This window comes from Odontesthes bonariensis, chromosome 19, assembly GCF_027942865.1.
Source record: "Odontesthes bonariensis isolate fOdoBon6 chromosome 19, fOdoBon6.hap1, whole genome shotgun sequence".
In the NCBI taxonomy this organism is placed as follows: domain Eukaryota; kingdom Metazoa; phylum Chordata; class Actinopteri; order Atheriniformes; family Atherinopsidae; genus Odontesthes; species Odontesthes bonariensis.
In genome coordinates, this window is record NC_134524.1 from 18,889,061 (window position 1) to 18,901,363 (window position 12,303).

Consider the following 12,303-nt stretch of genomic DNA (forward strand, 5'->3'; position numbering starts at 1 on the left):
AAATACAGAAAATATATATGCACAACGCACGTGCAGTTAACATTTTCTCTAAAGTCATTCCAGTGAATTAAAAGTGTTAAATACTTGCTCGGTGCTTCATGTTTCATCCTCTTGTTGCACCCCAATGTATCACTGAATGCTCAGATGTTCTTGAGGTGAAAAAAGTCAAACTGTGACCATATATAAGCACCACTCTACAGCTCTTCGCTGCTGCAAATTTGCAAAGATTAATGTTTGTTGGTCTGAAAAAAACAAACAAAAAAAAAAACATCCTGCTTTAAACCGTTCCTCTGATTGACAATTGGCCTTTTTTTAATGCAGTTATTTGTTATATTAGTTTAAATTACTACAGCATATGATAAAGTGACAGCAGAAATACACCATGTTGCATTTCGATGCCCAAATAGGTAACCAAGCTAACTGTTGTAACTTCAGAGTGAAAGTACAGGAGGTTCAGTCTTAATCATGCAGGATGTCTTGTTTCCCCTCATTATTACCAGTATTATTATTACCAGTAAACCAGGTTTATCCGATTGCTGACCGCCGAGCCATTATGTGTCTGGGTTTGTGTAGGTTACTGATAGTCAGGTTGTGAGCGTGATGTGTGGGTGAGTGTGTATTTTTTCTATGGGTACGTGCCATTGACTGTATGAGCGGTCTGTGCTCGTTTTTATTTATTTGATTAGAGATACTTTATTAATCCCGAAGGAAATTAAATTTTGTTGTGTGGTTTATGCAATGCAAAGTCACTGTCCATAGTCTGTGCTTCACGTGAGTTGTCCAAAGTTCTGGTTTAAGTTAACTTGGGTAGTAAAATTGTTTTGCTAGTTGTAAAACCACAGTAGACATAACTCGAAAATTAGGTTCAATTATGGATTTATTTTGCTCAGAGCCTCAGACAAACAGACAGACAAATGGCAGCGAAAACACGCTCCTTCGCAGAGGTGTGACAATTGGGCACGATTGTCCTGTAGTGTGTGGTGTTCCCTTGTGCGTTCAAATCTTATGCGATCATGTTGACACACTGATTCAGTATCACTGAAGCACACATTTCACACTGGACTTTTTTTCAACACCGAACAGCCTAGAGTGTAGTTTTTATATATATTTTTGCCGTGGTAATGGTCTTAATTTTTATTCTTAGAGGTCTTAAAAAGGTCTTAAAAGTCATTCAATTTGTTGATAAAAAATGTGCAGATACCCTGCATTATATGAGTTACATTACATAACACTCAGCTGACTTTTTTTATCCAAAGCGACTTATAAGAACACATTATTGGTTACAGTCTCTGGAGCAATGTTGGGTTAGTTGTTTTGCTCAAGGTCACTCCAGGTGTAAACAGAGGTAGCCTAATCGTGGGATTTGAGCCTGCAACCCTGTGATTTAAAGACCAACTCCCTAAACATTAGGATGGCTCGTTAACAGCATCTGCATGCCATTAACTTACGATTGGTAATGCAAAAAAAAAAAAAAAAAAAAAAAAACTGTCGTGGAGCACTTTTGTGTCCCCACCAATGTCAAAATCAAAGTTACTCCCTTGACTGTGGATGCTGACTTCACGGAACATCAGCTCGTTGACATAAGTTACTTTAACACAATAAATCTTTTAAAATACTTAGATGTAGGCTTGAAGTGTTCAAAGAGAAATTACACGCATCACCTACAGGAGGCAGATGAAGAAATGGTGCATCCACACAAAATCATTTTCTTCCACACAAACTGGTATTTATAAAGGAAGAATGTGTGGAGAGAACGTGCACACCTCATGTATTGGAGACACATCGGAGCCACTGACTGCACCAACGAGTTACGTGATCTCATCGATTCGTGACACGTACACTGACGTATTGCACGGTTTACATTCATCCTCAACTATCCTCCAAAGTATGAATAGCTCTGATACTGTCTTTGTGTGAGCTGATAAACTTTGTTTACCGTAAATAAACTGACCAGTTCTTCTTTTGCTCTATGGGGTCGTTTTATCTGAACTTATAGTGTTTTAAATTCAGCAGTTTAATTTGTATTTATAGAAATGAGAAAAAAATAAATGAATCACAAAATATAGATTTAACTTTCTCTTCATCGATGAGTGTCTCAGTTTTACTTTCGGTAAAACCGTGCTTCTTCTTTGTTAATAATTTCATTATCATGTTTATCTAAAGTCTTGATAAGCAAATGGAAATTTAGGGAAGCGTCCACACCCACTAATGACTGGAAAAGGGAGTGGAAATCAAGTTTGTGCAAGTGCGTAGAGTTTCACGATGATTGGAATTAATCATCATAACCATAGGTTGTTTCTGCTTGGACAGACAAATGACCCATGAGATAGTTTTCGGAAGGAAGACAGCCCTGTCTGTCTTACATGTGCTGGACAATCAAGCAATATCCCTCAGTTACAGTAAATAAGATGAGACTTTATTAATGCCCACAGAAGGGAGACTCAACACAACAGTACAAAGCACCCAGACAGAATATGAAACAAGCCTTTAAGAAGAGATTCATTTCTGTACAAACTGTACAGAAGTTGAAAATGTATGCATGTTCAGATGAGTTGCTGAAAATAATAATGTGCTTTAGTACAATCAAAGATCTGCATCTCAAATGTAAAGGGCAACTACAAGCTGAAGTGTAGAACACCATCTGTGCTACAGAGAAGAAATTGACTGAATTCGGTGAAGCAGACGAATAACACATCCTCCCCAACTGTAATGACAACGATAATGAAAGATGAAATGAGGTGTTGACACAGGAACCAATCATTTGCAATCTCACCATAATTCCATTGTGATCTCAGAAAACTGAAGCTTGTTTTCTCACAATAAGAGGGGACTTCGACATGTGAATTAAACTGAGGGGCTTTGAATTTTGCTATTGTTACTCATCAAGGGTGTCTGATCATAAGTGTGTGACCTTTACTGCCAACTAAATGACACAAAGGTAAAGCACAGTGGCGGATTTAACAGCCTGTTTTATCTGCCAGGAAGGAGCCGCCGCAGAAAAATCCTTCGACAGCAGGAAAAAGATTATTTTTCTCCTTCTGTCTGGCCAAGAGGGCCTATTGTGAAATATTTCTATTCGCCAACTCCTCTCTCTGAAAGAAACATTTTCAAGGATTCCTCGTTTGCCAGGAAGTGCAACAACAAAGTGAAAGTGAGGTTATTGCCTGTCAGAGGCTATAAAAATAGAGGTTACAGTTACACAGCTAAAGTCATCTTTGATTTTTGGCAGCTATTGGACCTAAAAGTCTATTTGTAGCTCTATGTGAATGTTTCTTTCCATTCATAAAGGCTATGAACAACTGTAGATGCCCATTTGTGAGAGAAATTAATGTATATGTGACAATATGTGCTTGAATCGAATACATCAATGTTAAAAAGTACACCATTTTCAATTTGTGCTAAATTTGTGCCCAAATTCACAGTTACATGGTATGCAACAAATCTAAAAAGAGAAACCCTAGAATCAAGTGACTGCTATGAACAGAGATGTAGAGAGATTGTTGAGAGACTCTTTGACCAAAGCATGTCACAAACATTTAATTAAAACCTCAAGAATATGTCCTTTAATATCTAATCATTTCACCTCTAATAAGACAAGTTCCAAAATTGAATTTAGGTTTTAAAACTCAGCCCCTTCGGTTGCGTCTAACTTGTTTTGACAGGACTTTCAGACCTCCTATATTTTAGTCCAGTTTAACATTTCAGTTGTGAATCGTCTGCTGAACCACGTCTCAGACCAAACAGTCAAAAGCAGATCCAACAAAATGCAGTGGATGCAGTCTGGATCAAACTGAACTATGGTGTTATTAGTTTCTGCTGTGAAAGCATTTTAAGGATGGTTCTAAATCATTGACCATTTACAGCTAATTACAGGAGGTTTCCAGGCCCAACAATGAGCTAGAGAAATATTTGGGGAGAGGGAACCTGACTTATTTTCTACTCTGAAACATCCTCCCACTCACCTCATCGATTTATCCCAAAAAACCTTTCCAATGCCCGCAGGACGGCTTGCTGTATTTGGCTCCTTGCTTACTGATCATGTTACTGGTTTCATACGATAGGGATGTTCATTAGGCAAGTTAAAACGAGGGCTTATTTTAAGTCAGTGGGGCTGATAGTAATAAGAGGATGTAGTAACAAGCCCAACATATAGATTAAGATGTGTATGGATTCATATTTGATTTACCTCCGAGTTTATTCCGTGCATGCTGTGTCCTATTTTGTCATATTCATGTAATCCCCTTTTTGATCAATGAGTATTTGCTGAAGCTTTTACACATTACAAATGTTGGATAAAGTAAACGTTTTCTGTATGTAGTTTGCAATGATGAATGTCATTTCAAATTCTAATCCCTGGGCCTTTATTTTACTGTGCTCTAGCCTCAACTGGAGCTTCTCATTGCTGTGGGATGTTTAAATATGGGTGCGTCTCAGTTGTTCAAACTTCGGAAGTGACAAACATCCAAGCTGGATCGAACTGGTGCCAATAAATAAATCATTTCAGCTGTATGGAGTGAATATGCCGGCTTTTTCATGGTTGTGATAAAGATACTGTTTATTAATCATTTTTAATTCATTCAAGCTGATGCTCCATTACAGATATACTCCTGTCTCTAAATCAGTCAATTATAACTTTAGAATTAATGAGATCACATAGGTGATCACTTAGGTATGTCTTGAAAAATCGTTCTTTGAAAATGTAAAGAGAAACTAAAACTAAAGAATCAAATATATGTCAACAATGTAAAAGGAACATGAGCCTTTCTTGGACCTTGATGTGTGTTTGACCTGTCATCCACATTTATGCAAAGTGTGATTGACAAAGTGGATTTTCAAGTTAAAGGAGTCATGCTACAGATTACCCAGGCTCCGCCCTCGCAGTGACGCAACACCTTTGGCTCTGCTACACTTACTCAGGCAAACTGCTCACTCAGGTGGATTCGAGTTCCCGAAAAAATGGGAACTCCACCCACTTTGTCGGGAAGCAATCAACTTTGAGCAGCGCCAAAGGCCCATAGTAGAGGCGTGTTCAAGGTAGTGACGTGGTTGAACTGCCACTCAACCCATGGATTGTACACGGAAGCGCTTCATTCAATATCAACATGGAGCAGCGTCAAGCTTTTGACACTGCTGTAGATGCTGTAATGAAAGTGTTCGACGGGAGATTCTCGTTAAAAATCGAGCAAAGAACAGCCCTTGAATCATTTCTTGACAGGAAAGACGTTTTCGCCTTGCTCCCTACTGGCTTTGGTAAGAGTTTAATCTACCAGTTAGCCCCACTGGTAGCTAAATCATACGTCAGAGGAAAGAGTGGTGTGATTGGCTTAAGCTTAGGCACAGCCTTTTCTGGCCACAACCAGTAGCAACCCAAGGGAGGCGGGTTGACCAGGCCATTTCGAATCGTATTCGTTATGGTCTTGGTCGGACCAGAATCTCGAAGAGATTTGAAAGTCTATGTTAATCAGGCTAGCTACAGATCCCCATAGACAAAAAAAAGATTGGTGGAACTAACAACTTGAGGGCTGTCAATTCCACCTCCTTGTCTCGGCCGAGGTGCCCTTGAGCAAGGCACCGTACCCCCATGCTCCCCGGAGGCTGAATGGCTGCCTACCGCTATGAGTGTGTGACCGTGTGCATGTGTGTGTGTGTCAACAGGTGCCAACCTGGATGGGTTAAAAGCGGAGGAAGAATTTCGAGTGTATGCATGACCAATAGATTGGACCTTAATCTTAAATGCAGGTGGTAATCAGTGTGTGATACAACAATGATTTCAGCAGCCCATCCTCCAGCTATTCTTTCCCTTTCTTTCACCGACATGCAGTGTTAATGTTTAATCCCATCTGCAGCCCAGGGACAGCCAAGAGGAGAGTGAGAAGACAGCAGAGAACAGGACGGAGCTATTCAGAAAGAAAAAGATGGGAAGTGATGAGACAGAACATAGGAGGACATAAGTGGCTTGGAGACATCCATCTATCCATTTTCTGTACCAGTTTAATCATATTCAGGGTCATGGGGGGCTGGAGTCTATCCCAGCTTCCTTTGGTTAAAAAGGCAGGGTACACTCTGGACAGGTCAGCAGTGCATTCAACCCTGTATCTTTACCAATTTATTTTTCTTTAGTTAAATTCAGTATAGCATTCATTATTCAGTTAGGGTTAGGCATCTAAACCACTTGTTCGGGTTTAGGTATTAAAAACTACTTAGGTTAGGGTAAGGAAAATAAAACAGACTCTTTCATAACAACTATCGTGTGTTAACAAAGTCTTCATTCTAGTTTATTGGTAACAAGTTCTCCCTGCCCATCAGATAATGTAACCTGGCCACTCCCACAGCTGACACCCTTATGTGCAGTTCTGGGATTGTACCTAATGCAACACACATACAAACAGGAGACGAGATTCTCTTTAGTACAGGAGAGAGAAGTTTGATAGGGAACAGCAAAATAAGCTTTACTTTTACTCTTCAGGGACCAGGGAGCCAAACAGACGATGATAGGCAGGTGTAGTGGAATACTGGAGGTATAACTACTTCTGGGTAACCAAACAAGAGGATGCAGATGATCTAACAGGGGAAACAGAGTTGACAAGCTGGAGACTGATTTAGAGAGAGCGGTGAACCGTGAAGAACTAAAAGAATCCACTGAAAAAAAGGGGAAAGAAAAAAAAATGTAAACTGTGGCTTTTAACCTCTGAACATGAACTGTGGTCTCTGGTGAGAAAGTTTTGGGCTTCAAACGTCTGACCCAGCTTCTTCTTTTTTATACAATAACGCAGTTTATTAGATCACTTCATCTATTCTCAACAAAAATTGCATTTGAATGTAATCTGCCCAGATATTATGTTGCAGTTGATTATATTTGGGAAGATAATTTGGTTGTATGGAAACATTGCTTTCAAAAACATGGTTTTGTAATTAAATAACAGGTCTAATAACGATTCCCATTAAGTTTAAGGGCACGCTGACAAATAACATTGAAAGCACAGGATGACATGAGCAAAACATGTACAGAACATCCAGTTCACTCCTTAAAGGTGCTGCTGGAGCATCAGTGGAATGGCTGAGCTTCACCTCACAGCTGTGCAGTAAGGAAGACGGATGGTGACATACTGGTCACCATCTGCATCTGTTCTGAGGCAAAATTTCTAACAAAAGCATCTGACATCTCTGATGAATTGCAGCACCATTTTAAAATATTTGTGCAATAAAAATGTATTCCAATGTCACTCAGTTTCTAAGGATGGATGAGGACAACAGGAGGAAAGGCAGACACGCACTCCTGTCAAGCCGTACCGAGGCTCAGCAGGCAGGTTAAAGGCATAAATAAAGATTTACATCAAACTTGTACCCCCCAGAGGTTATTGTACAGCAGTACTATTGTCATTAACTCTCCTTTCCTTTTAAGGAGCTGGCTTTGTTGACCGATTTTCACTGTAAGCTTCTTTAAGTGCCAGTGGAAGAACACAAATACAGAGATACTAGATTGTTTCTGTGATAAATCCCTCCACTGAGGGGAGCACTAAGCCGATGTCGACACTGTTTTTCAGTTGCTCTCTGGTATTGATCGTCAGCAGAAGCCTTTTTTAAAAATGAGACATCACAACCGATACTACTCCCAAGTCCTGAAGACCTATCTCCAAACTCTCTTATTTAAAAAAAAAAAAAATCTTTGTATCCACATAATTGCTTTTAACAGCTGAAAGAAAACTTTTTTGAGAAGTTTCAGCCTGGTTTTTGTGAACATTGCAACACTGAATCCACCCTTCTCAAGTAAGGACATTTTAATGGCTGGTAATGATGGTTTGTGCCCAGTCTTGGTTCTAATTTCTGTCGCAGGTGATCACAACATCCTCTTGCATAGCACTGGATAGAAATATTGGGTACAGAATTAGAATGGTTCTCATCTAACTTCTCAAATTGGCAATTTAGTGTTTCAGTCAAGTTAAAACAAGGGAACTAGTCAGGTTATAGCTTCTCTCCTGTAAAATATGGTGTCCCGCAGGGGTCACTTTTAGGACCACCAAATAGCGTGCTTGATCATATTATCCAGAGACATGGTGTTTCCTTTCATTGTTGTGCTGATAGCACACAGCCTTCTTTATCAGTTATAGCCTCTGATCCTGGTATGCCGAGTTCTCTACACGACTGCCTGCAAGATGTTAAAAACTGGATGTCTTAATTAATTCTAATAAACCTGAGATAACTATAATTGGTACCCAGCACTGGACCAAACAGCCACTGCACTCTGCTGGCTTCTCAAAGAGCACACAAAGGACCTCACTGTTTGTCACATGATTAATCGTGTGCATTTCTATTTATTTATTTTTTTTCATCTCAGAAATATTTCTAAAATACGATATCTTTTAAAGACACACAGAACATTCTACACGATTTGATTTCTCACGCCTCGACTATTGCCCAGGCTTCCTGCATGTTGTACAATTGAATTAAAGATCTTGCTCTAGACTTTTAAAGACCTTTGTGGCCTTTATTTAATCTTTTATTAAAATATGAACCTATACGTAGACTGTAAACACTTTTATCTGAGAGCCTTTCCTGATTTTACTTGATTTTGTTTTTATTGATCGATTGGTTAACTACCCTGCGAGTTTACTACATTTTATACTGTTGTATCGATTTGTTTCAAGATATATTTACTTGTCTTTTTTTTACATTTTTTTTTTATCTGTATGTGAAGCACTTTGTAACATTTGTTAAGAAAAGTGCTACGGAAATAAATTTGTCATGACATGAATGTCATCTATAATAAAAACAATTACAGATTCAATTGTGTGCACGTTATTGCATTTTTTAAAAAGCTGGCACTATTTCCAGGAGTCTTATTGAAATGTCTGTGACACGCTTCTGTCAAAATAACACGGAGAGACACAGTACAGCAGCTCCCTTAAGAGAAATCTTATCCATATCCCTTGCAAGAACACAGCATCCAGTTCAACTATAACTAATCTCAAACACGCAGTACTCAATGTCAGATCTTTAAGTAACAAATCATTCTTAATTAATAGTTTTATTTCCTCTCACAATCTTGATTTTATGTTTTTAACTGAGACGTGGCTTGGCAGAAACACAGCAAATGCAGTCCTGATTGAGTCTAGTCCACCTCACTCAATCAGGTGTCTGAAACACGAGAAAACCAGAGGGGTGGGGGTGTTTGTGCCATGTTCAGGGACAATATACCCACCCACAAGTTGTCATTTGGGTTTTTTTCATCATTTGAGTATGTGTCATTCAAAATGGAGATAAAACAATCTTCCATACTTTATATCACCATTTATAAACCACCACAGAATTGTTTTATTGATGATTTTACTGAACTACTTTCAATTGTGTGCACTGCTTTTGACTGTTTGGTCATGACAGGGGACTTGAATGTGCATGTGGACGTAGCGCATAACAGGGAAGCTAAAGAGCTCACTGCTGTCCTTGAAATGTTTGGTCTAACTCAACATGTGACTGAGCCCACCCACAACAGAGGGCACACTCTAGATGTGCTCATTTCAAGGGGTGTTGTTATTTCAAACGTGAATGTCGTTGATGTTGCTTTATCTGATCATTTCTGTGTTTTCTTCGACCTATCTACTTTACCCAAAACACCAGCTGGGTCTGCAGTTGTTCGGGGAAGACTCATAAATGACAGAACAGGGACACAGTTTATGGAAATGATTAGGTTTGAGAACACCCTGTGTTCTGATGTTGATGATCTGTTGAACTCTTACACATCAAGTCTCTTAAATGTTTTGGATACCATTGCTCCTGTCAAGGTTAGAATGGTTAAAAGTAGGCAAAGGGCGCCATGGAGGAAAGAAGAGTCGGTCAGGGCACAGAAAAGGGAGTGCCGGAGAGCCGAACGGAAATGGCGCAAGTCAAAGCTCCAGGTTCATTATGAGACTTACAAAGAAAAGCTATGTGTGTTCAACCAGACTTTGCGTAGAACAAGGGAGAGTTATTTTTCTGAAATCATCAAAAAATGCAGTAACAACTCTCGTGTCCTGTTTGCTACAGTAAACAGATTAACAAACCCTCCAGTTTCACTGACTTTAGAACTCATTTCTACATCCAAGTGTAATGAGTTTGCAATATTCTTTAATGACAAAGTTCAAGGCATTAAAAATGCAATAATTTCCACAACACAAATAACTACTCTGCAGCCAGCTAGACACCTAGAGCTGACACATTTCGCACCTGTTACTGACGGAACAGTCGAAGAGACCATCTGCAGTCTGAGTTCATCAATGTGCTGCCTTGATGAGTTGCCCACTAGATTCCTAAAGTCTGTGCTGAGCAGTTTGTTACCACAACTCGCTCATCTAGTCAACATCTCACTCCAGACTGGAACATTTCCAAAGGCCTTAAAAACTGCTGTCATTAAGCCTCTTCTAAAGAAGAGCAATCTTGATGCCACAGTACTGAACAACTACCGGCCCATATCAAACCTGCCATTCTTAGGCAAAGTCCTAGAAAAAGTTGTATACCAACAGCTTGGTGACTTTCTCCTGTCTAACAATGCTTTTGATACTTTCCAATCAGGCTTTAGGCCCCACCACAGCACTGAGAAAGCTCTGATCAAGGTGACAAATGACATCCGCCTGAACACAGATGCAAGTAGAGTCACAGTCTTAGTTCTGCTGGACCTGAGTGCTGCCTTTGACACAGTTGACCATGCGATCTTATTACAGAGGTTAGAAGACTGGGTGGGAATCTCTGGTCGTGCTTTAAACTGGTTCAAGTCCTATCTGGAGGACAGGAAATATTTTGTTGAAATTGGTAACTGTGTCTCAGACCAAATGGCTATGACCTGTGGGGTTCCCCAGGGGTCAATCCTGGGACCCGTATTGTTCAATCTGTACATGCTTCCACTAGGCCAGCTAATACGCAGCTATAATGTGTCCTACCACAATTATGCAGATGACACTCAGATCTACGTGTCACTGACGGCAGGAGAACACGGGCCTGTAGATACACTGTGTCGCTGCATCGAACAGATCAGTGTGTGGATGCAAAACAATTTCCTCCAGCTAAACTCAGACAAAACTGAAATCATTGTCTGTGGCCCACAGAAACAAAGAGAAAGTGTTATCAGTCACCTTGAGACTCTCTCTCTAAAACCTAACTATCAAGTTAGAAATCTCGGGGTAATATTGGACTCAGACCTGAACTTTAACAGCCACATTAGATCTGTAACATCAGCAGCTTTTTACCATCTAAAAAACATTGCCAGAATCAAAGGAATAGTGTCTAAACCAGACTTAGAGAGACTGATCCATGCGTTTGTCTCCAGCAGGTTAGACTACTGTAACGGCCTGCTCACTGGGCTCTCTAAACGGGCTGTAAGACAGCTGCAGTACATCCAGAACGCTGCTGCTCGAGTCCTGACTAGAACCAGGAAATACGACCATATTAGTCCAGTGCTCAGGTCTCTGCACTGGCTTCCTGTCGCTCAGAGAATAGACTTTAAAACAGCTCTGCTTGTGTACAAGTCTCTTCACGGTCAAGCGCCAAAGTACATCTCTGACATGTTAGAGCCATATGAACCAACTCGGGCTCTGAGAACCTCAGGGAGGGGTCTCCTGCTGGTGCCCAGAGTCAGGACTAAACAAGGTGAGGCTGCGTTTCAGTTTTATGCCCCTAAAATCTGGAACAGCCTTCCAGAAGATGTGAGACAGGCCTCAACTCTGACAATGTTTAAATCCAGGCTGAAAACAGTTCTATTTAGCTGTGCATATGACACCTGAAAGTATTTTATCTGCACTCTTCACTTTTCAATTACTTAATGATTATTTTAATGGGTTTTAAATATTCTCTTTTTTTAATTTCTTTCTTTTATTTTTTTTATTCCTTTTTAATGGTTTTATTGCCTTCTTGTGATTTTATGTAGCTGTAAAGCACTTTGAATTGCCCTGTGTACGAATTGTGCTCTATAAATAAAATTGCCTTGCCTTGCCTTGCCCTTTGTCGCCCCATTTGGTTACACCTATATTCAAGTGGATCATTTTAGGGTTGGAGTAGAGTGGGTCACTATTCCTCCGCCTCTTAGTTCTCAATAACTCTTAAAGGGGAACTCCGGGGCATTTGAAGCGCATTTCCATTGCTAGAGGTTGTCAAATACTGATAGTAGGACACAGACAGGTGCAAATCTGCGCTCCCTGTGTGGAGATCTGTTCTGTTCGCTCAGCCTGTCATGCGAGGCTAATACGTGGTGGCTAAGGGGCAAGAGCTAACCCTTCCACGTAAAACAACAACTTGCACACTGCAGAAACGTCACACCACTTTATAAACCATCCGACA